This window comes from Macrotis lagotis, chromosome 5, assembly GCF_037893015.1.
Source record: "Macrotis lagotis isolate mMagLag1 chromosome 5, bilby.v1.9.chrom.fasta, whole genome shotgun sequence".
Lineage (NCBI taxonomy): Eukaryota > Metazoa > Chordata > Mammalia > Peramelemorphia > Peramelidae > Macrotis > Macrotis lagotis.
In genome coordinates, this window is record NC_133662.1 from 33,915,462 (window position 1) to 33,931,507 (window position 16,046).

The window sequence follows — 16,046 nt, forward strand, 5'->3', positions numbered from 1 at the left end:
CTTCTGACTCCAGGGCTGTTGCTCTCTCCACTGCATAGCTGTCCCTACTCAGCAACTTCAATGACTCCCTATAATCTCTAAGATTTAATATCGATACCTCTGTTCACATTTAAATCCTTTACAACCTGACTCCACTCTATTTTCCTAACCTTGCTTTACATTACTCCATTTTCGGTAATCTCTGCTCTAATCAAACTGTTTTTCTTGCTGTTCCTCCACAAGACTCTCCATCTCTATTCTCAGTTTCATTGTACTGAGTGTTCCCTCTACCTGGAATGTGCATCCTTATCATTTCAGACTTTTTTTTAAAAAAATCCTTTGTTATTGTTGTTGTTATTGTCATTTTTCCTTCAGGACCAACTATCCAAGAATACATTTGGGGTTTACTTGTGAAAGATATTAGAGTCATTTGCCATTTCCTTCTCTGGATCATTTTATAGATGAAGAAATTGAGTCAGAGAGGGTTAAATGACCTGCCCAAGCTCATACAGCTAGTAAGTTTCTGAGACCAGATTTGAACTCTGGAAGATGTCTTCCAGGTCTGGTACTCTGCTGTGTCACCTGGGTAAGTAAACCCCTTTGAGTACTTTAATTCTTTTTCAAGCACTACCTCCTATATTAAGCCCTCACTGATTTACTTCCTCACCCACAATTTCTACCTTGATCCAAATTGCTTGGGACTCTCTTCCAAAACTATGTTGTATTTATTTTGAGAGAGGCAGTTTGAATCACGGATAGACAACTGATCTCAGAGAAGGAAGGTCAAGGCTCAAGTTCCACTTTCAATATCAAAGAAATCTCAGGTCCAATCCCTAACCCTCTCTATTTTATATATACTTCTTTGTGTATATGTCTTTCTCTTCTATTTCTACTTTTCCATTTTCAGGTCCAACTATAATGCCTATCATGTAAGAAGCACTTAATAAATGCTTATTTATTGAATGATTCACTGCAATCTTTATCATGTTCATCATTAATCAACTGGTCTTTTCTTCAAATTCTCCATCATTAAATATGTACAATAATATTTCTGCTACTTCATTTAAAAGGATGCTTATATAGTTAATGTGAAATTTGATGTGAAACTTGGATAATGAATTAAAAATACTTATTGAATTTCTACTGTGCACAAAGTAATATTTAGAGTATCTTCTCTCTTATTTTCTGTCCCTATTTCTGTTTTAAGTGTCTGACTACTTTCTAAGTAGACTGCTTAGAGAATAGTGATTTAAAAATTGCAAATACTAGGTAGGTTAGGAGGCACAGTGGATAGGTACTGAGAATGGAGTCAAGAAGAAATGTCTTCTTGAGTTCAAATCTAACCTCAGATTCAAATCGAACTGTGTGACCCTGGGCAAGTCACTTAACACTTGCTTCATTTCCTCATCTGTAAGATGAGCTGAAGAAGGAAATCATCTGTCACTCCAGTATCTTTACTAAGAAAACCCAAATGAAGAGTTAGATACATCTGAAACAACTGAACAAAAATAACTAGGAAGAAACTGGAGAGCATACACAGATCCAAAGTTTACAAACAAAAATGGAAAGGACAAACAACAAAAACAAAACCAGTGGAATTCACTTGTGGTAGACTGGGCTTAAGTGAAACCCTATTTATAATCAAATGGAATGAAAACCTCAACTTGTCTCCACTGATCACAACATACAAGCTATAATGATACATTGAGGGAGTCTCTACTCAAAGAGAAATTGGTCTGTGAGAAAATGACTTTCCCCTTAGGCCTTTCCACTGTTGTGGAATGTTATCTGACAAACTCCCTTCCTTGTCACTTCCAAAACCATTCTCAAAATCTTCTACTTCCAAGATGCCTTTCATGAGTTACTTCAATTTCCCAAATACACAAATTCAACCCTAGAGTACTTTTATACTAGGCATCATCACTGATGACATAATAAAGTTTACAAGTGTCCCACTTACAAACTACTCTTAGGTTAATGAAATTATTTACATCATTTTGTTTTTTCTGGAATAAAAAGAAAAATTAAAGTAAAGGCAAAAGAAGAAAAGAATAAATGCCCTTTGAATAATTTGGAAATATGGAGCTTTCAAGAAAAAGGATTGGGTTTTTTTGCATATAGAGGTCAATTATCCGGATACTTCGTGTTTGTGATTGCATATGTGTGTTTGTGAGCCTGTGAAAGTTTAGACTTCAAGGTTAATAAATGAGTGTCAAACAATATTATCTCTAGCATCTGTTATTAGAATATAAGTTTCTTGAATTATTTCATTTTTCATTTTATATCTCTGGTACCTATCACAGTGCCTGGAACATTGTAGCATCGAATAAATATTTGTTGTAATTAGTTCTACTCAATAAGACTGAAAATGATTTCCCTTTGGATGGGGAATATTGCATAATGTTTAAATATAGGAGTATGCAACTATCTTTCTTTTTTTTTAAAATCCTTTCTGGGAATAGCAAAATAATTACTAATTTGCACAATAAACAATAAAAAAATCCTTTGTTTTTTGCTGTCTATGTCATTAGTTAGAGATTCTTTCTTAATGTATGTCTAAGCAATGGGATAGATTTTGCATCTACTGTTTAAATAAGAGGCAAATGAAAGACAAAATGTTTATAGTATTTCTCTCTACTTACTCATCTCCTAAACCAAACTTCCAAGATCACCACTTTATTTTTATTTTACGTTTTTTTTTTTTTTTTTTTTTTTAGGTTTTAGCAAGGTACATGGGGTTAAGTGGCTTCCCCAAGGCTACACGGCTAGGTAATTAAGTGTCTGAGACTGGATTTGAACCCAGGTTCTCCTGACTCCAGGGCCGGTGCTTTATCCACTGTGCCACCTAGCCGCCCCATGGTCACCACTTTATTGATAGTGCTTTTAGGTAGCTAATAGTCTTATTACCAAAATCAATGGACTTCTCTCCCCACCCATCATATTTTCCTTAATTTCTCTGATCACTTTGATAAAGTGAGCCAGACCTTCCTTTTTGATGCTCTTAACTCAAGTCTGCCCTATAAATTGGGTGGGTGATCCTTCTCTATCTCCTCTACTGTCTTCATATATTTTTTCCTTCCTCTTAAGCAATAGTATCCTTCCCCTAGCCCATCTTCTATTCTGGGTCTTACTCTCTTCTCTGTACATTCTCTCTCAGTTATTTCATCCATTGCTGTGTATGGCTTTAATTATCACTCTTTGCAGCTATCTCTCAAATCAACAACTCCAAGTCTGACCTCTGCCCAGAATGACGGTGGTATCTTGTCAACTGCCTGTTGGAGATTTCCCCAAAGATGTTTACACACACACACAACCCCAAATTCAACATTTGTTCCTAAACAGAACTCTTCCTCATCTTTTCTGTTCTTTCCCACCAAACCTTCCATATGCTAATTCTCTGTTTCTGTTATTATTATAATCTTTCTAAAAGGTCTATTCAGGGATCAAAACCTCAGAGTCAGTCAACTGCAAAAAAAAAAAAAAGAAATTTCCTTAATATATGTCAAATAAAAAAGACAGATCTCTTCATGTGCACGGTCTGGCAACAATAACAGTAATCATTTTATTCATCATTTTAAGGTTTGCAAAGAACTATGAAGGAATTTCTTCAGATCCACACAATAACTCTATAAAGTAGGTACTTCACATTATTTTTATCTCCACTTTTATAAATGAGAAAACTGAGAGTTAAAGTGACTAGCCTAGGGCCACATAGAATTTGAGGAAGGATGAGCCTATGTCTTTCCAAGTCCAGTGCCCTATCCATGATAAAACCTTTTAATTTGACTTGACCATTTAAACATAGTAGAACAAGATGAGGAATTGGAGCTGGGGAAATGAATGTACCTGCTACATCCAGATCTTCTCATTGCCTGATAGAAAGATCTACAAAGAGGATCGCTACATCCCTGAGGCGTGTATGCAAGCATGGGAGACAGAAGAACATTATAAGAACAATGCTGTTCCTGGTCTTATATTGCAGAGAAGATAGAACAAAGGGAAGATCTTGGGAGCTAATGGATTTAAGAGTTCTTATCTCCATTCCTATTCTACTTCATCTGTTAAATGTGAGCATTATCCATCTCTGTCAAACACTGACAGCTTTCCTTACTTGCAAAACAAACCTATATCAAATGATTTGCTATCCTTGGGTGGGAGAAGGGAAGAATTGGAGGGAGAAAACTTTACAAAAATGAATGCTGAAAATTGTCTTTACATATAATTAGAAAAATAAATAATTGAGGCAGCTATATGGCACAATAGATAGAGCACCAGATCTGGAGTTAGAAGGAACTGGGACCTTGGGCAAGTCACTTAACTTCACTGCCTTGCCAAAAAAACCCTGAAACCCCCAATAAATAAATAAATAAATAAATAACTTTAAAAACAGGGTCTAATACAAGCTACTTCATCTGACATTAAAAGCTCCTTATAACCCAGACCTTTGCTATCTTTATGTCTTTTAACATTTTGCTCCTCTCTTTGCACTCTAAAGTCTTTTTGCTCTTTCTGTCTTAAGATATTAGATGTCCTTCTTGCCTTTGAACTGGATTCCTCCAATGATCAGAAAGGTCTCAAATTTCCTAGCCCCTGTCTCTTAGTAACCTTGGCTTCCTTTAAGACCCAGTTCAAGCACAAGTTTCTACTGAAAGTCTTTACTTAGGGGCAGCTAGGTGGTGCAGTGGATAAAGCACCAGCCCTGGAATCAGGAGTACCTGGGTTCAAATCTGGTCTCAGACACTTAACAATTACCTAGCTGTGTGGCCTTGGGCAAGCCACTTAACCCCATTTGCCTTGCAAAAGCCTAGAAAAAAAAAGTCTTTTCTCATCCCCCAGAATCTAAATGCTATTCTCTCTAATGCTACCTTCCATTTTACTCTGTATATTTTCTAAGTATTGTTATTGTGTTGCTTAAAGTATGCTTCATTACATATTCAAATATAAGAGATTGAAAGTAAAAGCTGTCTTTGATTTTTCTTTATGTCAACAAAAATAGTGATAGTCATAGAACAGTGTCTAATCTGTAGTTCACATTTTAGAAATGTTGTTGATTGATTCATTGATGGATGGATAGATGGAGAGAGAGAGAGAGAGAGAGAGAGAGAGAGAGAGAGAGAGAGAGAGAGAGAGAGAGAGAGAGAGATTGGTGGGGGAAGGAAGGAGAAAAGGAATAAGCCTTTATTGAACACCTCCTAATGTGATAAGAACTTTATAAATATTACCTTTTTTGATCATTCCAACAACACTAGAGGTAGGTTATATTATTATCATCATTTTGCAGTCAAGAAAACTGAGGCAAGCACATTAAACGAACTTGCTCAGGGGGTCACACAGCTAGTAATTCTGGGTTTGAACTTACGTCTTCCTGAGTGCAGACCTACCATTCTAAAGAAAGAAGAAATAGGGACAGCTAGGTGGCGCAGTGGATAGAGCACTGGCCCTGGAGTCAGGAGTACTTGAGTTCAAATCTGGCCTCAGACACTTAATAGGTACCTAGCTGTGTGGCTTTGGGGAAGCCACTTAACCCCATTGCCTGGCAAAAAAAAGAAAAAGAAAAAAGAAAAGAATATGAAAAAGAAAAAAGAAAGAATAAATAAAGTATTTAAAGTGGATGATTAAATAAGAGTTATGAACTAAAATCTGGGAAACATCTGAGGATAAGGGAAGGATGTAGGAATGGAAAGATAACTCCTGCTATGTTAACCACTTCCCAAGATAAGACCTGCAGCAAAACAAGGAGAAACCTAGAAAGAGGATATGCTTGGATCAATAAGAGACCTATCTTCTAGGAGGGCCCTGTAAAATTATTTGCTTTAAACATCAATTAGATACATTCAATTTTTCTAGTCAGCAAAATGTATTGGAAAATACCAAAGTACAATAAGCATTGAAGGAAATATTATTTGGGAATATTTTAGAATACAATTTTAGGCACAAGCCCCACTACTCTCTTGAGAAATAATAGCAGATAGACAATTCAAGCATACAACAAGGAAAGACAGAATGACATATTTAGAGAAAAAGATCTTTTGTAGTTTTAGAAAACTTAGTGAATGGAATTAAATGGATCTTTCTGCTTCTATCTCCACAAAATTACAGATTGTGAAAGGGACTTTGGAGATTATTGAGTTCATCTAGTACAAATACCTAGTTATATCCATGAAATATCTGAGATCTTAGAAGATGGACATACAACTAGAAAATTATCTAGAGTCATGTCCTAGAATGTGACCAAGGTCATACAGCTTCTAAATTGTACAGCTAGAATATATTTTGACTCCAAGGCCAGGACTATGTCCTTGGTTCCTTTTCTTCTTGGTATTCAGAGCTTCCCCTGACTCAGAGGATAGAAGCAGAGATCCCTGCCATCAAGCAGAGCTAAAGGCAGAGGTAGAGGTTAAGAGCCCCCCTAGAGACATGTGGAATAAAACTAGCAACTAGGGGTATCACCTCTTGAGAGACACCTCATTAGTCCTTCATGGTATGGATTATTCTGTGTCATAAGTTGGTTTCCATGACATATTGAAATTGTTGTTAGACAGGTATGTGGATATATAATTCTAGGAACTCAGAAACTGGATATACAGAGAAATTATGTGTCATCTATTATGAATTGCTAAACTCTCACCATCATACAGATTTCTATTTTCTGGGATATGAAGCTGATATTTTCTTGAAATGAAGGGGATTCCAGATGAGACCGGCCACTGGTCTTTCAAGCGTAGTTCTTTAGGTTAATAACATCTGCCTCTTGGGAAAATCTCCCCACAATGCACCAGGCCAAGTCTGCAATACCATACACGGTTGTTAGGGGTGATGATGGGGGAATTCCTTCTTGCCCTCTATGGAGATCATTTTATGCCCTGGAGCTTCAGACTTCATTATCCTTATCTTAGTGCATAATTACAAATGTTATTATTGGTCATAAAATTAACTGGGTCTTTCTTCCCCTCCCTTCTCCTCATCCAGTTCCAGCATTTGACTCCCTGACCTCCTGAGGCAGGGAAGTCCATGGGCTGATTACATGCTAAATGAAGAAGTATTTCCTTTTATTTGTTTTAAATTTACCTGCCGTTAATTTCATTGGGAGAGTACTTGTTCTCATATTATGGAACAGTGTAAAGAGGGAAACAAATTAAATAGTCAAACCATTTTCCCTCATCCTTTCTCAAATGAACAAACATTAACTATCTCCTTCTTGTCTCTACTTTTTGTCAGGCATGTCTTGCTATGTTTCACAAAATTGGAGTCTTCTCTGCCTTTTAATCTGACTAAATTCTTATAACATACATCCAAAACTATATTTTAATTGCATTCCTAATTCTTTGCCTTTTCCTATGCTTATTAAGACTCATGTTCTAAGGAGCCAAGCCAACTCAATGTTTCTGCTCAGCTCAAGTCAATCTTATACCCTTTACAACCAATTTGGTACCATTTCTCTAATTTTTTCTCCTTTTGTTCTATTCACTCAGATTGCTTACCCATGCCATCTTTGCCAACTCTACATCTACTAAACCAAGATGGTGAAGAAAACAGCTAAATATGGATTAACAGAAGGAAACAGTGATGTTTGGTTTTGAAACAAGAAGATTTAGGGAAGTCAGAAGATCTGTTGCCAAACACTTAGTTGAAAAGATATCATGGAAAAGTAAATTAGACTTGCCTTGCTTAGCCACATGGGGCAGAATTGGGAGCAGTGGGTAGAAGTTACAGAAAGAAAGATTTAATTGTGCTTTCCAATGTGGAATAGGCAGACTAAGGAATTTGGTTCTCCTTGAGTATAAGTTGTCAAGTAAAGGCTGGCTTTACCTATTGGAAATGTGGTAGAGAGAATTCTTGGACAAGTATGAATTGAACTAGAGAGTCTCTGAGGTCTCTTCTAATTCAGAAATTCTGTGATCCTGAATTTTTTTTTAATGCTCGGTCTGAGATTCAACTAATTAATAATCATTAGCTGTTTATGACTCTCTTCCTTTGCCTATCCTGAAAATACATGATTAAAAATATAATTTGCTTTTGGATAGTAGATCATATATTGTGAGATAGTTTTGCTATTGACAATCATATTAATATAATTCACATTTTGGAAAGATTACTGATAATTGGAGGTGAGAAGCCAAATAGATACCTAGGTCATCAATCTATGGTCCCTTTGCTCAGGTGGCTAATTATTCAATCAATCAATAAATCATATATCAAGTGCTTCCTCTGTGTCAGGAACTGTACTAAATGCTGAATATATAACTATAGTAATGAAACAGTGTTTGCCTTTAAGTAGTCTACATTCTAACAGAGACATATATACATATACACATACATACATACATACATAAGTATAAACATACTATGGGCAAGGAAATACAAAGTAATTACAATATTTGAAAGCATCAGGAAAGACTTCTCATAGAAGATGATATTTGAGTTCAGACCTGAAGGAAGATTTCCAAGAAACAAGAAAGAAAGGAATGTATTCCAAACAAGAGAGAGAAACTAGTACAAAAATATAGAGATGAGAGAAGCATACAAAAGGAAGTTCTGTGTACAAAACGGCAGGCAGTAGGTCTAGATTTCAGAGTCCATGGAGGAGAGTAATGTGTAAAGTCAAAAGTTCAGAAAGGTAGGAAGGAATCAGGGTGTTAAGAGCTTTAAATGTTATTTGCTCCTAGAGGTAATAAGGAGCTACTTAAATTTATAGAGTAAGGAAAAGTTAATAATATGATCATACATGTGTTTTCAGAAAATCACTTTAGCAGCTATATGGAAGATGAATTGTAATGAGGAAACAATTGAGGAAGACAACAATTATGAGACTATTCAAGAGTGCAAGAAAGCAAACAGCAAAGAAGTGCCACACTAGGATGGTGGTGATGTGAGTAGAGAGGAGGAGATTGTATTTGAGAAATGTGAAGAGAGAGAGAGAGAGTAAAAGTTTGGCAACTGATTGAGTATGTAGGATGAATGACAGTAAGAAATCGAGGATGACACTCAGTTTCTAAGCTTGGATGACTAGAAGGATATCATTATCCTTGATAATAATAATAGGGAAGTTAAGAAGAAGGGTGCTTTGTTTTGGTTTGGTTTTTTTGGAGGGAGGAGATATAGAATTGTTTTGAACATGCTGATTTTGAGTTGCCTATAATACTTGGACTTGCCTTCTAGAAAGTAAGTCAGGACTGCTAGTACTGGCAGTCTTAAAAGCCAGACTAAGCAGTAAACTTTGGTTTATAGAGACCTGGAGGAATAAGGATAACTAAATATCCCAACTCCTTACTCTTCACTCAAGTGTTTTGAGGTTTTTCAGCTGCTTGTTTTTATTCTGGTTCACTTCCATTCATACAACTTTGAAGTACAATTCTAGTTTCTATTCATTCCCTGCCAAAGTTTCTCTATTCATGGGAGTATGTAGGTTTGAAATCTACAAGGAAGTCTTTTTTTAAAAAACAATGTCCAGAAGGGACTGAGTATTTGGCAAACTACACATCTTCAAGGTATCAGATATGAGCTTACATTTCCTCAGATGCTCTTTTCCTCTAGGGTTCAAGGAAAGCTGATATTCTTGGCTCCCTGCAACCCCAGTACCAAAACATGAAAATATATGGTGGAGGCAAACCCACAATTGCCTGAAGTCAATGAAGAAGAGTGAAGGTAGCAGGGCAGGGAAGGAATAGACAATAATATTCTATTTTCCTCACTTTATAGAGCTGAATGGAGGAAACGCTCAGACAAGGAAGTCACTAAACTAGATATCTGAATTTAATAAAAACTGTCAGTAGGAAGGGGGGGAGTGAAGATGGGGAGTGGAGCAAGATTTCAAAAATAAGACTGACAAGAGATAGGAGGAAAGAGCAGAAAGACAATTATAACTGATCAATGAACACTCTCTATCCATCTAGGGTCAAGTGGCCACAACAGAAATATTTGAAAGGTAGGAAAACACTACCACAAAGAAGAAAATAGTACAATATTAAGAAATTCTTCAAACTCGATTACTTCCTAAGGGAAGAAAGGACTCTCTCTTTCCCATCCACAGTCTTTCCCTATAAAAAAAAAAAAACGTCCACATTTTCTTTTAAATACAAATGTTATACCTTAAAAGGTTATCATCAGTAAAAAATAAATGATTTTAGATTATTCCTTTGTATGCCTATTCCTCTCTCCCTCCTAAGAGCATTCCCCATTCAATTAAATACATAGACGTGCAAGTTAAGGTTCAAGCTTCAAGGCTAAGGTTCTCTCTTCAGAGTCTATATGGAGTAAAAGATGAAGAAAAATACTAAAAGCAGATATTTCATTGCTGCCAAGTTTCTATTATTTCTGTTGAGTTTCTATTATTTCTATAAAATTAATTAATCTCTATGGGGACTTAAGGGGCTCAGAAGATTTCATAGAAGGAAGCAGAATTAATCAGTATGAGGAAGCTGGCCCATCCTGAGAATGCAAGCATCAGAGCAAGAAGTTTCCAATACAACAAAGGAGATGGAACTTGGATTGGGATTTTGCCTTCCTCTCTCATCCACTGTCCTTGGGTTAACTATTTCTCAGTTGTCACATCAGGAAGAGTGAAGGATGGATCACAGATCTGGGGCTGGTGTGGAGATTCTTTGAGGTGGTTGGGATAATTGCTGCTGCTACATATAGCTTCAGATATAGTTCAGTAAGTAGTGACTGAGATTTCACCAGTGATTTTTCTATAGGGAACTTCCCACATAAGGAAATTCCATGCTTCTCTCTACAATCCCATATGCTGTCCAGTTAACATTCTGAACCCCTTCAGGGTGGTTTAAAGTAGAGGTGCGGTGGTGGGAAGAGAGCCCTCTGGTGGCCAGCCAGAGTGGAACCTGCAGTCTTTTGGAAGAATAGTAGATGGATGTATTTGACAAAAACTGATGTGGTTTTTGGACTCTTGACCCAAGAAAAGTATCATCCACTGGACAACTCAGATAGTGCATTCCCTTGCTGGATAGTGGTGTCACACATCACCTTCTTGTAGGATTAAGAAAGATAATGCAGAGACCTATTCATGTACCCCAGATATTACAAGGGCACTAAGGTATAATACTTCATTCTGCCTATTCAGCAGATCATTTTAATGTACCTGCTTTTTCCATTTAGAATTGGAAGAATATAGGGAGTATTGGCTCAAAAACAATCAATACTTAGAAACAACCAATACCTATTTCACCTGCTGATTTTAGAGCTCTGTAACATATGGGAGTCACTGTTGGAAATTCTTGGCAATTCTTAGAGAAAATATAAGCTAAGAAGTGATGGAAGGAGATGAATAAAGAAATTTGGAACAGCTTAAGGAAGCTGATCTTCAGCAAAAATTTTCAGGCATATCCTTTGCTATATTTTAAAGCATCTTGATGAGAATTTATATTGTATTTGATTATATTACATGAAATTCTACCAAGAGATTTATTTTGATCGACAAAAATTCTTTTCAAAAAATGCAGACACCTCTTGAGAAGATTGTATTTAATGTTCACACATTAATATAAATTACCTTAATTAATTTATTTTCTCTTAGCCCCTGGTTAAGCTAAACTATATAGAAACAATGTAAGTTTGATTGGATATGGTAGAAAACAAAGGTAAGTCTGGAAAATAAAATATTTGTGGCCAAGAAGTTTGGGCAAACCTACTTCACCCTCTCAGTTTGGAGTACTGGTAGTGGATCTCTTATGAAAGCTATAAAAATCAGAAAAGACTAAGACGTTCCTAAAGGGAAATAGAAAGATGCCAAAGATGAACTTCAGTTACATCAAAAAAGATGATTACTACTCTTCTATCATCTTTTTTGATGTAACTGAAGTTCATCTTTGGCATCTTTCTATTTCCCTTTAGGAATATCATCCTCATCATAAAATTATATGTAATGTGCAGTAACTCAACATTTTCACATAATAAATTACCTCTGATTTGTATATTAACCCTGTATAGTAGGAATGAGTAATATTATTATTTTACAGCTTTAAAAAGATTCAGAAAAGTTAAATAATTGGCTATTATTAAATTTCATAGCTAGGTAAGGGAAAAAACTAAGACTAGGAATGGGACTTTTAGAATTGAATTCAGGATACATTTTACTATTTTATAGTCTTATATTTCAGGCCCTCTGTTTTTTAGACAAAGTCCAGCCAAAACTATGAGCACTTTTTAATTCACTTATTTTACATAGGATTTACATTGCATTCTGTGGGCTAGTCTGGAGACTTAGGAATTATTTGTAAAATTATTCCCATGGAAAAATTTATTCAAAATTATTTCCGAACCTCAATGTAAAGTCAACTGCAAAGTAGTTTAAATTGACTGAAATCAGATTTAGAACATTATTGACCATATGTCATAACAAAGTCCAAATGAATACATGACCTAAATTTAAAAAAAATGATCATTAAAAAATTATAAGAGAATGGAAGGATTTACTTATATAAATATGCTTAGAAGAAGAATTTTTAAATAACATGTGGTAGAAGTAATGACTAATTTCATGATAAAATAGAAAATCTTTTACACAAACAAAATGAATACATAGAACTAGAAGAAAAATGATTAATTGTGGGGGAGAAATTTTTTCAAAATATATATCTAATAAAAATCTGATATCAAAAAGTGTTAAAGGAATTGATAAAAGACACATTGGATCAAGAGCCATTTTCCACTGGATAAGTGGTTAAATGCTATGAATATCCCATTTTCCAATGAAAAAATATGTTATCTATATAAAAGAATGTTCTAACATAATGAAAGAAATATAAATTAAGGATTGGTAAAGATAACAAAAGACAAAAATAATAAATGTCAAGACTGAGGGAATACAGGTATTGTTGATAGAGTTAGGAATAAAGTAAACAATATGGAAAGGGTCTAAGTACAATATTAGTTCAGATTTAATCTTGGGATGAGATAAGGTATATATAAGTCACTGAACAATTTTAACTTTGGCTTTTGCAAGGCAATGGGGTTAAGTGACTTGTCCAAGGTCATACAGATAGGTAATTATTAAGTGTCTGAGGCTCAGATCCTCCTGAGTCCCAGGCCAGTAGTCTATCTACTGTGACAACTAGCTGCCCCCATCACTGAACAATTTAAAAAGGAAGTTTATTTAGTTCTAACACAGAAAGAAACAAGACTACTTACTCTTAATTTATATAGTTATAATGCCTACCATATCCAAATAGAAATGTGTCTGTGATTAATTGAGATTTTGGAGAACTTAATAGTGATTAGTAAGTTCAACTATTCATTTCTAGGTTTAAAAATTCTATAAGTACTCAAGGAATGGAAAATTCAATTAAAATAAATTTTAATGATTAGGCATTAAATACTTTTGAAAAACTCTTCAAAAATTGAAAATATATAAAATACAATTCTGCTCTATAGTCACCAAGTCAAGAACTCTCGTAGATGACCTTCAGGAAGTTGGAGTTCAGGAATAACTTCTATCAACAATTCGCCTTTTATATATCAAATGTCAGCACAGACAAATTGACCTCTTTGCCCTTTAGAGAAACAGTCTAGTCTAACTAATGCTGGAGCAACTACCTAGAATATTAGATACAAGGAAGGTGAGGAGGGGCAATGAGGAGAGAGAAGAATAGAAACTTGAAAATGAGGAGGAAGGAAAGAACAGAAAATAATCTCCTGCAGCAGCCCAGAGGGAGTGGAAATACAACTTCCTACCTATGGATGTATGATAGCCCTATCTTTCCTCCCAGCAACAACCCTACCATAAGCACAGGCCCTACCTTAGTGAAACCTATCTCAGTAAAGAGATGGTTGATGATAATATCATTTAAAAAAATGCTTAATGTGTCAATTTGTAATTTTTGTTTGTACATATGAATTACACAAAGGGGTTTTAGTTTTGAAGTATGGCGAAAATCATCGGGATATGATAGCAATGAGGGAGAGAGAGAGAGAGAGAGACAGAGAGACAGAGAGACAGAGAGACAGAGAGACAGAGAGACAGAGAGACAGAGACAGAGACAAAATAAATCACTTAAAAAGAGCAGTCTAACAAGTTTCCCCATATTCAGTCTCTGTCTCTGTCTCTCTGTCTCTCTGTCTGTCTCCCTTTCTCTCTCTCTCTCTCTCTCTCTCTCTCTCTCTCTCTCTCTCTCTCTCTCTCTCTCTCTCAAATCCTTCTTACAGGTTGATGTCATTGGGTCTTTCTAACACACAGTTCTGAACATGGAAAATTCATTGTTTAAACTCCTCAATGTCTCCTTACTGCCTTCTAAATAAAGTCAAAATTCCACATCATAACATTCAAAATTCCTTACAATCTGGCTCCAGACTATATTTCCAGTCTTAATTCACTTTTGCATATATATTATGCCAATAAGATTGTGTGTAGTCCTGAAAGATTTTAGTACTTTACCCACTTTCATGTCTATATTCATGCTTTTCCTATACACGAAATGTCTTCCCCAACTTACCTGTTGAAATTCTATTCATTTTTCATGATCAGAATCAATACTACTTGCTCCAAGTTGTCCTTGATGCTTCCCACTAATACGATTTTCTTATTATCTTAAAGTCATTTGTACATCTCTGATAATTCTACTTTATTATGATTATTTATGTACATGCTATTTTCTTTGCTAAATTATAAACTATTTGAAGGTTAGACTTGGATCTTATTTCTTATTCATTTTTGTATTTCCCTAATCCCTTAGCACAAAATTTTTAGTAAAGTTCATGTTTGGTAGTTGCTTATTTATTTATATTTAATTGAATTGAAATAGGATCATATAAATAGAATCATTCATGGATTGGAACAAATTGTAATCCTACTTATCCTGTATTCATGAACATCCATTTCCATGGCAAACAGGAATATGGGGAGGGAAGCACTCGAAAAAATATTGACCATTAAAACGCTCTGGAAGGATGGAAGGAAACTCTCTCGTATGTCGCTGAAATAGTATACATGTGATCTAGCTTTTATCACTCACACACTAACACACAAACACACCACCAAGATGAAAACTTGAAAATAAGGTAAAGGAATAAATGGAAGACTTAAAGATGTTCCCTGCTCTGGGATAGCCATCAGATCAAATGCCTTGACTCTTATTATCAATTACATGTTAAAGAAAGAACCATAACCAAAATTTCAGAGTTGGAAGAAATTTCAGCTATAAAAGAATTCAACCTATATCTAATAGACATCCTATTCTACAACTTTCCTAATAAGTGGTTGTCTAATTTTCATTTGAAGCCTTCCATTGATGAGGAATCCATGACTTCCTGAGGCAACTCATTCCAATTTTTGTATAGTTCTGATCATTAGGAAAATTTTGCTTACATATAGACAACATCTGTCTCTCTGAATTACTCCTAATTTTACCCTATGTGGTCAAAGAAGAACAAACTTAATCCTTTTCCCACCAGAAAACCATTCAAATGCATCAAGGGAGCTATGATGTTCTTGCAAAATGTCTCTCCTCCAGGATAAGTATCTTTAGTTCCTTCAGTCAGTCATCAGGTGGCATGATGCTTAATTCCACCTTATATTAGTCACTCTTCTCCAGATACATGCTAGTTTGTCTACATCCTTTCTCAAATGCAGTACCCAGAATTGATCATGAGGCTTCAGATATGTTTTGATGAAGGCAGAGGAGAATAATAATACATAGTCATGCATATTACATTTCTAGTCTTATAACCTCCACCTTTTTAAATTTCCATGATGTAATATAAACTACTCTTATCAAAACCACTAAATTCCCAGAAATGTTTCTCTTCATATGAGTTATTGTCTTTCTGCCCCTATTTCAGATTATTTTTTTCAATTATTTTTTTAACTCACATAGAGGACTTTACATTTATCCCTATTAAACTTGATTTTTCAGGGACTACAGGACTGGGAGTAGGTCTTGGCATCAGAAAGACCTATCAGATATTGGTTTTGTTAACCAGGAAATAACTGGTGCATGATTACTAATCAGCATTTGGAAAGGGAATTTCTTCTGCAGAAACCCCTGACAATAGTGAAAAAAAACAAGCATAGTCTCCAAATTGGGTTTGAATCTATCATTCTAACTTGTAAATGTGTT

The 16,046-nt window shown here is 35.3% G+C and overlaps 1 protein-coding gene across 8 annotated transcripts in view; it reads right to left on the minus strand.

The window, feature by feature from the left end:
- The window catches only part of PKHD1 (PKHD1 ciliary IPT domain containing fibrocystin/polyductin), a 657,820-nt gene that overhangs the window by 65,395 nt on the left and 576,379 nt on the right, over positions 1–16,046 (minus strand). The gene's annotated exons all lie outside the window — the stretch shown is intronic.